General features: G+C 37.3%; 1 long non-coding RNA gene and 1 other non-coding gene across 2 annotated transcripts in view; both read right to left on the bottom strand.

Annotated features, from left to right (window-relative positions):
* Positions 1-8406: 8406 nt before the first annotated feature.
* LOC138695288 (uncharacterized) overlaps positions 8407-13361 on the bottom strand; it is a 64364-nt gene continuing 59409 nt past the window's right edge. The window contains exon 2 of the long non-coding RNA XR_011331117.1: positions 8407-8776. This is a non-coding gene — a long non-coding RNA (uncharacterized lncRNA). The remainder of the gene's footprint in view (positions 8777-13361) is intronic.
* On the bottom strand, positions 8871-8945 carry TRNAT-GGU (transfer RNA threonine (anticodon GGU)). The gene has a single exon. It is a non-coding gene; the product is annotated as a tRNA-Thr (tRNA).

The raw sequence follows: 13361 nt of genomic DNA on the forward strand, positions 1-13361 counted from the left end.
TAAATTAAATGATGTCATCAACCTTATGAGAATTGTGACTGTTTTTTCTCTGTACCCTTCAATTGCTCTAGCAAGCTTGAAATGCATGGATAACACTAAGGTGTAAGATTTCTATCAATAATATATTGTAAATTAGTGCCATGAAAGCTGTACTTGAAACACAATGGAGTTGCAACTGTTTCTTCACGTTTGTTTCTCAAGTAGCTGTGAAGCAGTAAATCCTGCGGACAGGTGTTCCCATGTGTACAGCGCCAAGGTCCTCCAATTTGTTCAAGCAGGGTGATCCCATTTTCTCTGGAATGTGAAACGTTGAGTAACTTGCATTTAGATGTCAAAACATTTTGAACCATTCGCAGACGTGGGTCACACGGCACGATCTGCTAGGTCTAGTGCACTGGTTGCCCAACATTTCGAAAGACAAAAAACGAAGGAAAAATGGAAAGTAAATTATTTTAAATGTACTGGTACGCTACTTTGCTCGTCCTGGCAGGAATTCCGAATCTTTGATGTGTGAGGTTTGGCAACTACCCAATACTCTTTCCTTAAGATTTGTATGTATTTGTTTTGAAAGTAACCCTTTAGTTTGGAAATTTCTATACTGTATATGTTACGATAAATTTATTAATATTTATTTTTTGTACTAATAAATACGTTTTTCATTTGCTATATTGGTATACTAACACACTTTTCAATTTAAAACAAGATGACTCACAAGACTCGATCATTTTACCTAAGCTCAAAGAGAGAAAACTAAAATGAGTACCGACATTTCAAAAATATCCAACAAGAAGAAGACCTCCACTAACATAAACATTAACAAATTAGACAATTGCAAAAACATCTCCAAAGTGCTAACTGCAAAATGTTTACTCAGACTGATTGCCTTGAATTACATTAGCCACTGATTAACCAAAATATGTTGTAGTTTAAATCCTTCCGAAATAATAGTAATTTTTTTTTCATTGTACGATCTAAAGATTAAATGTAATGCTGCAAAAAATCAGATATACTCGTATTTCATAAGAATAACCTCTTCAGCATTCCTGATATCAAGAAAATGGTTTCTGGCATACCGTTTGTTTCTATGTGTACAGAAATTTCTGAGAGATCACTCAATGGAGTTTGATAATATTCAATGTTGACAAGTAAAGTTAACCGAGAATGATGCAATAGAAGTATTGTATAATCGCTTTTACACACAAAAACCTCGAAATGTCTATTCACTCAAAATCTACTGTAACAATTTTCGTCTTCAGTTCCTTCTTTTACATAATATAATTAGACGATGAAGAGTATATAGTCCACCATGTACCTATGATTGGAAAGAGAGGAGACTGTTCAGTAATTATATATGAAACAAATCAAACTCAGGATAGAAAAATAAATGTCAGAAGGAATGAAATGATGTCTTTTATTACCTTCCCTGTTTAATATCTACTTGCAGGATTTGGTGAAGAACTCTTTTTAGAACATGGGAGCGGTAACAGTAGGAGCAAGAAGAATAAAGTACATAAGATTTCCTGATGATATGGCGTTGTTAGCAGAAGAGGATACGATACTAAGGGATATACTTCTGAAGTTAAATGTCAGCTGTGAGGAGTATGGGACGAAGATAAATGCGAAAAAGATTAAGAAAATATCACAGGAAGAAAAATAAAGAGGGTAAACTTTCGAATTGTAAATGAGGCAGTAGAGCGAGAGGACATCCTCAAATACTTGGGTGTACTATAAGCAGTAACATGAGCTACTGCAAGGAAGTCAAAAGGACGAATAGCAATGGCAAAGGGAGTGTTTAGTAGAGAAAGGAGCAAATTCTGCGGACCTCTTGAAAAAGAACTAAGGACTAATACTAGAAAAGTGCTTTGTGTAGAGTGTAGCATTGTATGGAGCAGAAACATGGATATTACGACGAAGAGAATAGAAGCGACTAGAAGTATTTGAAATGTGGATATGGAGAAGGATGGAGCGTGTGAAATGAACAGACAGAATAAGAAATAAAGCTGTGTTGAAAGGAGTGGGTGAAGAAAGAATGATACTGAAACTGATCAGGAAGAGAAATTGGTTGAGTTGCTGGCTAAGAAGAAACTCCCTACTAAAGGAAGCACTGCAAGTCATGGTGAACGGGAGTTAAAGGCAGAGGAAGATAGACAACATTAAGATACCGGTACGATTATATGGATCATATTAGTAAGAGGAATGAAAGACCTGCCCTTGGGCAGAAAACTATGAATGAATTAATGAAGTTATGTGTGTATAGATCAAGCACAATATAAGCTGGAATATCACCGGCAGCATGGTAAACGGAATAAATTATTTCGAAACTTGTGAAATAAATTATGTAAATGTATTACCTTCGTATAACGTTGTAATTGTATGTATATATTTTTGTAAGTCCAACTGAATGGCATTGAGAACTACTTATGAATAATACAAACAGAAATGTTTCCTTTTATGGACAGGATTGACAGGGGAACGAGAATCTTGCTATCGTGTGTTCTAAGTTACCAAAAATGATTGTAAATTAGATGCTAATGATTACGCATTGGTTAGAAATTATATTTGCCTCAGGAAAATAATGAACACCTCAACGTTATCACTAACTGATTCTTCCTTATTTATTTTCCCTGCCGGAATAATCCTTCTTAAAATGAGTGACGTAGGTCGACAGAGGTCATCACGTTCAAATTAGCATATGTACACAGTACTCTATGTAGAGAGTTAGGTGTAGTGTGACTAATAAAGGAAGCGATTTTGAGATTTCAGACATTTTAAGCACGACGAATAAATTAAACATACCGTAACGTACATATAATTTCTGACTATTCCTTTCCCTATTGTCTTCCCCGTAATTCTTTTCAGTATCTTCCGCTTCTCTTTTCTTCTTCTTGTTCATCATCGAAGTCGGTGAATTGTTCTTTTTCTGTTCTCAAACCTGTATTAATAAAAGTTTCTTCCTCCCAAATAGTCCTCCCAATTTTTCAATTTTGACACCTTGTTCTCATACGTTTCTCAGCATCATCTTGGCTGAGATAAGTTTAAGGACTTTCATTTTAGACTATCTCATATTACTTATTTCTTCTTGTTTCAGTAGTGTGTTCCCTCCTAATAGATTTGTATAACTACTTTTTATAAAATTCATATCTTCCCTGTCACTGTCAATATTACAAATGAGCGAACCACTAAAGAAATTCTTAATTTATTTTAACCATTTATATAACTTATAATATAACTTTTAACAATGAATAATTATAATAGTGTATGTATACTTATTTTACGTATATATGGTACGTACATGGAAGAGCGACTCTCGGTTGGTAGTGGTGTACTGAGGGTATAAAAATGTTATACTTTGCTATGTTTTCTCCAGATATTGTAGCAGTAATGAAAATCCTTGATTAATAATGTAAAACGAATCAGATACATATTAATTAATTAATTAGTTAAGAAGTAATATCGAAATACAAAACATTATAATTGTAAGTTATACAATACGTACCTGGCAGGCCGGCCATCGCTTAGTGAAGGGAGGCTCAGGCATAAAAATTTATATTTTCTACATTATTTCCATAAATTGTAATACTACGTCAAAAGCATTAAGACTCAGACCAATAAGAGACCCTTACTCTCTGTAGCTATGGCTGCGGTGTTTCAAGTTCTCCCTGTTGTCGGGGGTAACTGTCACTGCTTTCTGTCTTCAAAGTCGAGCTCCATACGGAATTCAAAAACGCGGCGCGGAGGGCGCGGTCGTGGGATTAAACATACTCCAGGTTCATTCATGTATCACTACTTCGCATTCAGTATTTTATGTCGTAAATGTGTCCTCTACATGTATTTTATTCCTAATAGAATATTTATTAGTTCATAGAAATTAATCTAGTAATTTAATGCATTTGAGAAGATTAACTCCATAAGTAGATGAAATTATTGGGTATCATTAATGTGGTTTTAGGCATAATAGATCGACTATTGATCATATTTTTTTCTATTTGACAGATATTGGAGAAGAAATGTGAATGTAAGGGCACAATACATCAGTTATTAACAGATTTCAAAAAAGGCATATGACTCTGTTAAAAGAGAAGTTTTATATAATATTCTTATTGAATTTAGTATTCTCAGGAAACTAGTTTAATTAATTAAAATGTGTCTAAGTGAAACGTACAGCACAATCCGTACAGGCCAGTTTTTATCTGATGCTTTTCCAATTCACTGCGGGCTGAAGCAAGGAGATGCACTATCACCTTTACTTTTTAACTTTGCTCTAAAATATGCCATTAGGAAAGTTCAGGATAACAGACAGGGTTTGGAATTGAACGGGTTACATCAGCTGTTTGTCTATGTGGATGACGTGAAAATCCACAAACGATAAGCAAAAACATGGGAGTTGTACACGAAGCAAGTAAGGAGATGGGTTTGGAAGTAAATCTCGAGAAGAGACAAAGTATACGATTACGTCTTGTGACCAGAACATAGTACGAAATGGAAATATAATAATTGGAAATTTCTCCTTAGAAGAGGTGGTAAAAATCAAGTACCTTGGAGCATCAATAACAAATATAAATGATACTCGAGAGGAAATCAAACGCAGGTTGAGAAGATTTTGTCATCCAGTCTGCCCTCAAAAAGCTGAAAGGTAGAACTTGTAAAACACTTAGCCTATATTACCGGTTGTAATGTATGGTTGTGAAACTTGAACTCTCGGAACAGAGGTTAAGGGTGTTCGAGAATATTGTGACATAATTAGGAACATTAAATCCAGACATTTGAGATGGGAAGGGTATGTAGCACGTATGGGTGAATCCAGAAATGCATATAGAGTATTAGTTGTGAGATCTGGGGGGAAAAAGACTTTAGGAGAGGCCGAGACGTAGACGTATATGGGAGGATAATATTAAAATGGATTTGAGGGAGGTGGGGTATAGTGATAGGGACTGAATTTATCTTGCTCACGATAGGGGCCGATGGCGGGCTTATGTGAGAGCGGCAATGAACCTCCGTTTTTCTTAAATGCAATTTGTAAGTAAGCAAACAGGCAAGCATTTGACGCCGTATATGAGTCTTCCCAAAGTCCAGACTAATTATAAATTACTTTCTAGCACACACAAAAAAAAAAAGGAGATTCACCGAATTTACCAAAATTATTATTAGGTCTACTTTTGGAGAAATTTTCAATTTGAAAAATATGCAATAATTGCTCGTTTAATTTACCCCCCGAAATAAGGTTTACCAAAATGATGACCTACATAGCTACCGTAAATCGCTTTCTCGCACCCGAAAACGATAGATTCACTTCATTCATAAAAAAATTCCTTAGGTTCGTTTTTAATATAAAATTTACAACTACTGTATATAAGAATTGCGCGTTTTGTTCCTCTGCCACCAAATATGTTATACATATTTTGTTCTTCCATACGAAAATTCCACACTATGTAACCAAGTTACTATATATTTCCATTCTAATATATCCTCGAATTCAGTGGTGCAGCCAGGATTGTAATCTGTCTGATGATAAAATAATATGTTTTGCTTGCTAACATTTAAAGAAATAATTTAATATGTTATTAGTATTATCACCTGGGGTGAGATTAAAACTTGATTAGTTTATTCACTTTTCCAGAATTTCTTAAAATATCACTCATATTTAATAATACTATGAAGATGATAATGATATTATTATTATTATTATTATTATTATTATTATTATTATTATTATTATTATTATTATTATTATTATTATTTCACCTTACATATGGAGGGTTTGTTATTAATTTTTAATAGGTCATGGAATAATGCACTTTATTTTGATTTTTTTTTCCATTTTATTTTATCTGTAACTCCACAATTAACATATCATTTAAACAAATGGAAGTTTAAACGCTGAAGAACTCTGAGCTGCACTTTGTTATGAATTGGATCACGATCGGACTGATACATTTGAGATCTTTATTGGCTTTCTATGGTGGCCAGGAATTATTAACACAAACAACAATGAAATATTCAATAATTGTTTTCAAACATTTTGTGTGAAATGCTTTAAATTATGCCGCGTTTGGTATCACTGACTGTACTACAGTATAAGTTAGCCGCTGACAGAATAAAATGAGAAGCATTTGCATCTGCTTCTCCACCCTCTGGTGGCTGCACCACTACTTGAATTAAACATCTCTATCTACACCGTTAATCTTGCAGATTAATTGCATAGGTCTACATGTACTTAAACCCTAAACCGTGCAATGTATTTTACAAATGAAATATTACTTTTGCAATTAAGAAGATTGGCTTTCGTATGCAGCCGAGGAAACTAAAGTCGAATTATTACTGAGATGCATTTTAAATTCTTTCATTAATTTGTATACCTATATGCTCCAACCAGGATAAGGCGTCTGAACAACTCTAGCGGCAAGGCGTGACATACTGTATAAGTTACTATGCAACTACTCACTAACAAAGCACCAATCAGGGTACCGGTAATGCAGTATTATATTAAACAGTGCGAGGTTAATGTTTTCAAGTCTGATATAGTTGAGAGGCTCGTCTTTTCGCCAGCCAATCATAAAATAAATCTGGAATCCACCTGTGAGAGATAGTTTCCCCACTCGCACTCTCCTGGTTGGAGCACTGTTTGTCTTTTGATAATTGCAATTAAAAAAAAAGAGATTTAATCGGTAACCCCATACGCAACATACATTTCAAAGTACGCAGAAGCCAAATGCTCCTACTGGTCAGACTGGAATGGGGGTTACGTCATTTTGCTTGAATCTATGGAAGAGTGCGGATCTGCTCCCGTGAAGTACGCTTTATTTTAGATAGTGTAATGTAGCATTTTTCTAATATTACTACGTTTGCGTATTTAAGGTCAATATTAAAGTGTAAAATAGGCTACCTCTCTTTCACGGCTTGCATAAAAGGCCGATTTGACATGTTCCCACAGTTAGGATCACACTGTTAGCCAATTGGCTTGACGCCAGTACAACTCATCCTGCCCATAGTTTTTCCGTGGTTTCCTTGGGTGCTAAGAAAAATGTTGGGATGAGACCTAAAATAAATGGGCTACGGACCTACTTTCTTCCCTCTAAATTTTCCCACCTGTTTCCTTAGCTTAGTTGGTTATAATGAAAATGAAGTCTAAACTCTCCAATGGAATCTATCCGTTTTTCGGAATTCCTTTCGCGATCGATCCTAAAGTTTGCCATAATGTAAATAATTGCCACTCTCTGTAGTAAAACGTGAATCTTTAAGAGGGGACATAAGTATAGCTTCTACCACAAGTTTAAGAACACGCCTTTATAAGAGATGTTTTACTCTTGTCCTTATACTTAGGTGAAACTCTCTAATGTTTATACAGAGGTTTAATGTCTGTGAAAAGTGAAGTTTTTTTTTCTACTACAAATCTAATCTCTCTAGCATTCAAACTGTGGATCGTTTATAACAATTTTTCCGTTGTGAGAACTTACTGAAATATCTCATTTAGTGCAGGGAAAAATAATTACTGCAGAATGGGTGTATTTATATTAATCATTTTGGATAGAGTTACATATTGTCTCAAGTCATTCTTGCAAATCCCAATAATCTGCCACTTAACGTCCACACTCGACCCATTTTCAGTTTTTTAAAGGAAGAAATCTAACTTCTCACTTGTAGCAAACTCTACAGCTGATTATTAAAAATGGAGGGAATAAGCTGATTGACCAGTGTTCAACTCCAAATATTATTATGTAAGTGGCATTGGAAGTTCCGGGTCCAATTGCCGCGAATTTCAAACGCAAGGGAATTTTAGAAAATGAAGATTTTCCTAAAGGAAAAGGGAAGGGGGTGGAGTGGACTACAATGCGTCAACGATTTGTCACACATTTTTTAAACAAAAAGTAATAATTGAACAGGAAGCCTTTCACATATTTCTAAATGTATCACAAAATTCACTGATCTAAGTATACCCATTCTGAAGTAGCCTAATTAATTTTTTCCTTACTGAAAATGTAATTTTTGTATCAGTTTTCGTAACAGGAAAACTTTGTGATATAGGCTAATCCACAGTTTGGAAGATAAAGAAATTGGGTTTGCAGTAAAACTTCGTTTTTCACGGGCATTTGGTCCCTGTATAAACATCAGAAGCGCTAACCGTTACTCCACAGGTGTGGACCCAGTTAATGGATGTAGACATCATGCGCGGCTCGAGAATGGAAGGTTTATGTTTCGTATATTACCACACTATACCGGTAATTCATTTTTTTAAATGTGTGTGTCATCTTAGTGATACTCGAATATGTTTTATAATAAATACATTTTTTTAATTATTGGCATTGCTTGTCGTTACTTTAGTTAGTGTATTCTCACTGAAGAAGAGCGAGATTCTATTTGTGATGAAAAAGATGTCTAGGCCGGATTCTTCTCTAATTGACAATGAGGTTTCAGATTGAAATGAAGTGTTTATTCCGTCACGTCTCTGTATCATGTCGTTATCTTTGAATAACTTCTGTAATTGAACAAATACATTACTATTTTTATACTACAGTCGTCATCAGCATTATCACAGCATCGTATATCAAGTGTCACATTCTCCGACGGGTCTGCGTAGTCGTGTGTGGGCGTGGTAACACCAGATGCAGTCTTGTCTTGTGTAGCGGGTCTACGTCTGAAAGAAAGGCGTGCAGGAGGGGAGCGGCGGCGAGAGTGAAAGTGAGCCTGCGGCATCACTAGGTCAAGGCCATGCCGTCGGCATTCCTCTTCGTATCGTCCTCTTCTGTGTCTTTCCGCTCCAAAGACTCGTCTTCGAATTCTGGAAAAGAGAGGACGGTTTGACAGAGATTTTTGGGGAGGCTCCCTTTTCGCTACTATGAATCTTCTTGTTTGAATAATTTCAAGGGAAAAATTGTTCCGGAGCCGGGTATCGAACCCGGGACCTTTGGTTTACCGTACCAACGCTCTACTACTGAGCTACCCGGAACTCTTACCGACACCGATCCAATTTTTCCCTCTATATCCACAGACCTCAAAGTGGGCTGACAACCGTCAAGCAACCAACTTCGAGTGCACACTAACTCCGTGTGACTTAAATTGTGGTTTTCTGTTAACGAACAGTGACGTGAATTATGCAAATCAAGATTTCAGGTATAACTCCCTGTAAAGTTGATTTGAATAATTTCAAGGGAAAAATTGTTCCGGAGCCGGGTAAACCAAAGGTCCCGGGTTCGATACCCGGCTCCGGAACAATTTTTCCCTTGAAATTATTCAAATCAACTTAACAGGGAGTTATACCTGAAATCTTGATTTGCATAATTCACGTCACTGTTCGTTAACAGAAAACCACAATTTAAGTCACACGGAGTTAGTGTGCACTCGAAGTTGGTTGCTTGACGGTTGTCAGCCCGCTTTGAGGTCTGTGGATATAGAGGGAAAAATTGGATCGGTGTCGGTAAGAGTTCCGGGTAGCTCAGTAGTAGAGCGTTGGTACGTTAAACCAAAGGTCCCGGGTTCGATACCCGGCTCCGGAACAATTTTTCCCTTGAAATTATTCAAATAAACTTTACAGGGAGTTATACCTGAAATCTTGATTTGCGTAATCCTCTTGTTTATTTGTTTGCCCCTGGAAATTCGAACTTCCTTCTGAAACTGGGTGTCCCGTTCAGAAGAAAATGGATTCAAATGAAAATTTTCTCGAATTTCACGTCCTTTCCAGGAAATATACTTTCTCAGTCGTCATTCTCGTGTAACATCAATAAGGTAAATAACCTTTGTTGTTGAAAGAATCGTTATTCACATCTATAAATAATCTATGCAAAGAATACAAATATCCCGGACTTCTGTTGACATAGAACTACGTCTTTCCCCTCATTAGGTATGGGCAGTAACTTGGGAATTGACCGTCACAGAAAATGGAACCTCCTTATTTGTTCTTTTTCTATTCCCCTTCTTCTCTTTACATTATCCTTTTCTGCTTTTGTTCCCCTGTTCTCATTTATTCCCCATGTTTCCCTTGTGTTCTTATTGTTATCTCTGTGTTCTCCATGTTCTCATATATTCCCCCTCTTCTTCTTGTGTTACCCTCGTTCTCCTTGTATTTCATTTGTCCTTTGTGTTCCTTGCGTTACCCTTGCTTTTCTTGTACTCCCCTTCTTGTCCTTGTGTTTCCTTGTCCTTATGTACTCCTCTTGTTTCCCTTGTTATCATTATTTGTCCGTTTCTTCTCATGTATTTCCCTTGTCCCTTTGTCTTCCTTTTGTTCTCCTTGTAATGCTCTTGTTTTTCTCTTTGTTATCCCCTTGTTCTCCTTGTCTTCCTCTTCTTCTCCACATGTCTCCCTTTTTACCCTTGTGTTCCCCTTATTCTCATCCATTTCCCCCGTTCTCCTTGTGTTCCTCTTTTTCTCCTGTATTCCCCTTGTCCTCCCTGTCTTACCTTTATACTTGTATTCTCCTTGTTCTTGTTTCAATTTTCGTATCACCCACGCGTAAAAATAAGCAGCGCAGTAAAGTTATGTACTTGTTGACAGGTGATCGCACCCATACATAGTTCTATGTATACAGCATTGTAAGGCTATGCACTTGTCGACAGGTGATCGCACCCATACATAATTCTACGTATGTAGCATAGTAAAACTGTGCACTTGTAGACAGGTGATCGTACTCACACATAGTTCTATGTATACAGCATTGTAAGGCTATGCACTTGTCGACAGGTGATCGCACCCATACATAATTCTACGTATGTAGCATAGTAAAACTGTGCACTTGTAGACAGGTTATCGTACTCACACATAGTTCTATGTATACAGCATTGTAAGGCTATGCACTTGTCGACAGGTGATCGCACCCATACATAATTCTACGTATGTAGCATAGTAAAACTGTGCACTTGTAGACAGGTGATCGTACTCACACATAGTTCTATGTATACAGCATTGTAAGGCTATGCACTTGTCGACAGGTGATCGCACCCATACATAATTCTACGTATGTAGCATAGTAAAACTGTGCACTTGTAGACAGGTTATCGTACTCACACATAGTTCTATGTATACAGCATTGTAAAGCTATGCACTTGTCGACAGGTGATCGCACCCATACGTAATTCTACGTATGTAACATAGTAAAGTTATGCAGCTGTCGAATTCTAATCGTGAAAAAACACACGAAACTGACACCGCCAGTAAGGAGACGAAAGGACTCGCCTAGAAAAACCTGATAAGACGGAATGAAGGAAGCCATTGCAGAACGCAACATGGTAAGACCGATTCGACTGGATGTTTGGTACCGGAAGATGACATTGATCGTTATAAACCAGTCATACTGTAGATACATAGTTCTACAAAGCGCGGTAGAAGCAATATGAAATGATGAAATGATTAGCCTAAAAAATGTCCCGTTAAGGGCAAAGGCCTCCTCCTATAGAGGGAGAGCTCTATTTGTCTCACGCGGTGAGCTACTCCGCGTAAGAGTGGAATTGTTCACTTGGTTCACATTCTGCACACTTTGGTATTGTTCGCTTGTTTCTGTCGCACTGGTTTTAGTCGCTGTTCACTTGTCTTCTTATGTTTCTCCAGTCTTCCCTATGTCTTGCTCTGCTTGACCAATGGCTTCCTACTCGTTCACTGAAGAGGTCGGCCCATCTTCGTCTAGGTCTTCCGGGTGATCTCTTGCCAATGCGGGGATCCCATAGTGTGACTTTCTGCGTCCATCTTTCGTCTCTAAGTCGTGCAACATGGCCTCCCCACTTCCATTTGGTGTTGGTGGCTTGCAGTGCTGGATCTTTAATTGCTGCCATCTTTTGTAGCAATTCGTTTGGAACTCTGTCCCTCAGTGATAAGCCTAGTATCTTTCTCAGCATCTTTCTTTGGCATATTTGGAGACTGTTACGAAGTTTGGCAGTAAGAGACCACGTCTGGCACCCATATAACAGTACAGGAGTTACGCAGGTCTCCAATATTTCTACTCTGAGTTTCTTGCTGAGTGTTCCCTCCAGTATGATGAACTTCAGACTCCAGAATGCCTTCCACGCGAGAGAAATAGAAGCAATAGTAAGATTTAAATTTGATAACACTCATATTTACGAGAATTGATGTAGGCTACCGGTAGCAAGCTTACTTACTTACATAGTTATGACTTTCAAGGAACCCGGAGGTTCATTGCCGCCCTCACATAAGCTTGTCATCGGTCCCTATCCTCAGCAAGATTAATCCAGTCTCTACAATCATATCCCACCTCCCTTGAATCCATTTTAATATTATCCTCCCATCCACGTCTCGGTCTTCCCAAAGGTCTTTTTTCTCCCACCTCCCAACTAACACTCTATATGCATTTCTGGATTCGCCCATACGTACTACATGCCCTGCCCATCTCAAACATCTGGAGTTAATGTTCCTAATTATGTCAGGTGAAGAATACAATGCGTGCAGTTCTGCATTGTGTAACTTCCTCCATTCTCCTGTAACTTCATCCCTCTTAGCCCCAAATATTTTCCTAAGCACCTTATTCTCAAACACTCAACCTCTGTTCCTCTCTCAAGCTACGATGACTAAATCAATTCATAGCCTTGGTAGGAGTTGTAGAAGTTGGTCGAGAAAATATTGAAAGTTTTCTATGATAGGATTAAATATCTAGGTAGATAATGATCCGACAAATAGCATAAGGCTATCGTTAGTTGAATGGCGACCGGGTTTCAAAATCCGATTAATCTAAACCATACTGGTCGCGAATAAAACTGTTTGGTGTCAGATTTTCGCGGAGCATCCTGTTATTGTTCGATTATCATCTTTGTGTAAAGGAGATTCATGACGTCAAGAAATTGCACAGTTCTGATTGTCATTCTTAAACAGAGGCGCCTGAGCAAATGTACCCGCCAGAAGTCTGCATCGAACTTTTTCGCTCGAGCGCCAAGTAGTCCATAGCATAATCCGATAGGTAGCGCACATGCATGATGGGTAAAATTGCAACGAGCGATAAATCCTCGAATGGTATAAGCTGAGCGTTAGGCATTCGTTCTTGTTACAGTGATGAACTGTGTAGTAGACTAACATCATAGATGTTTATCATTCCAAAACTTTACAGTGTTTAACTAATCTCTCCATAGTACAACTACAAAACTTGTTTTAAAATGTAATATAAATGTTGTAGGTAAATGTTCCCCCCCCCCCCCACACAGGAGTGATTTTGTTTTTGCCACATCTGATAGATGTTATTGGATGTAAATGTAATTATTATAAGCGGAGAACACAATAACGATAATGCAAGAACTGTATCAAGTTTTCTAGTAATAATAATAATCTCTAATAATAGTGTATCAATCTTTGCTTCTGTAACAGTTGTGCAGCATGATTATTCGTTTTATTATATTTTCTGTGACGTTATCTCTGTACTAATATTGTT

The sequence above is a fragment of the Periplaneta americana genome, chromosome 2 (assembly GCF_040183065.1).
Source record: "Periplaneta americana isolate PAMFEO1 chromosome 2, P.americana_PAMFEO1_priV1, whole genome shotgun sequence".
Classification (NCBI taxonomy): domain Eukaryota; kingdom Metazoa; phylum Arthropoda; class Insecta; order Blattodea; family Blattidae; genus Periplaneta; species Periplaneta americana.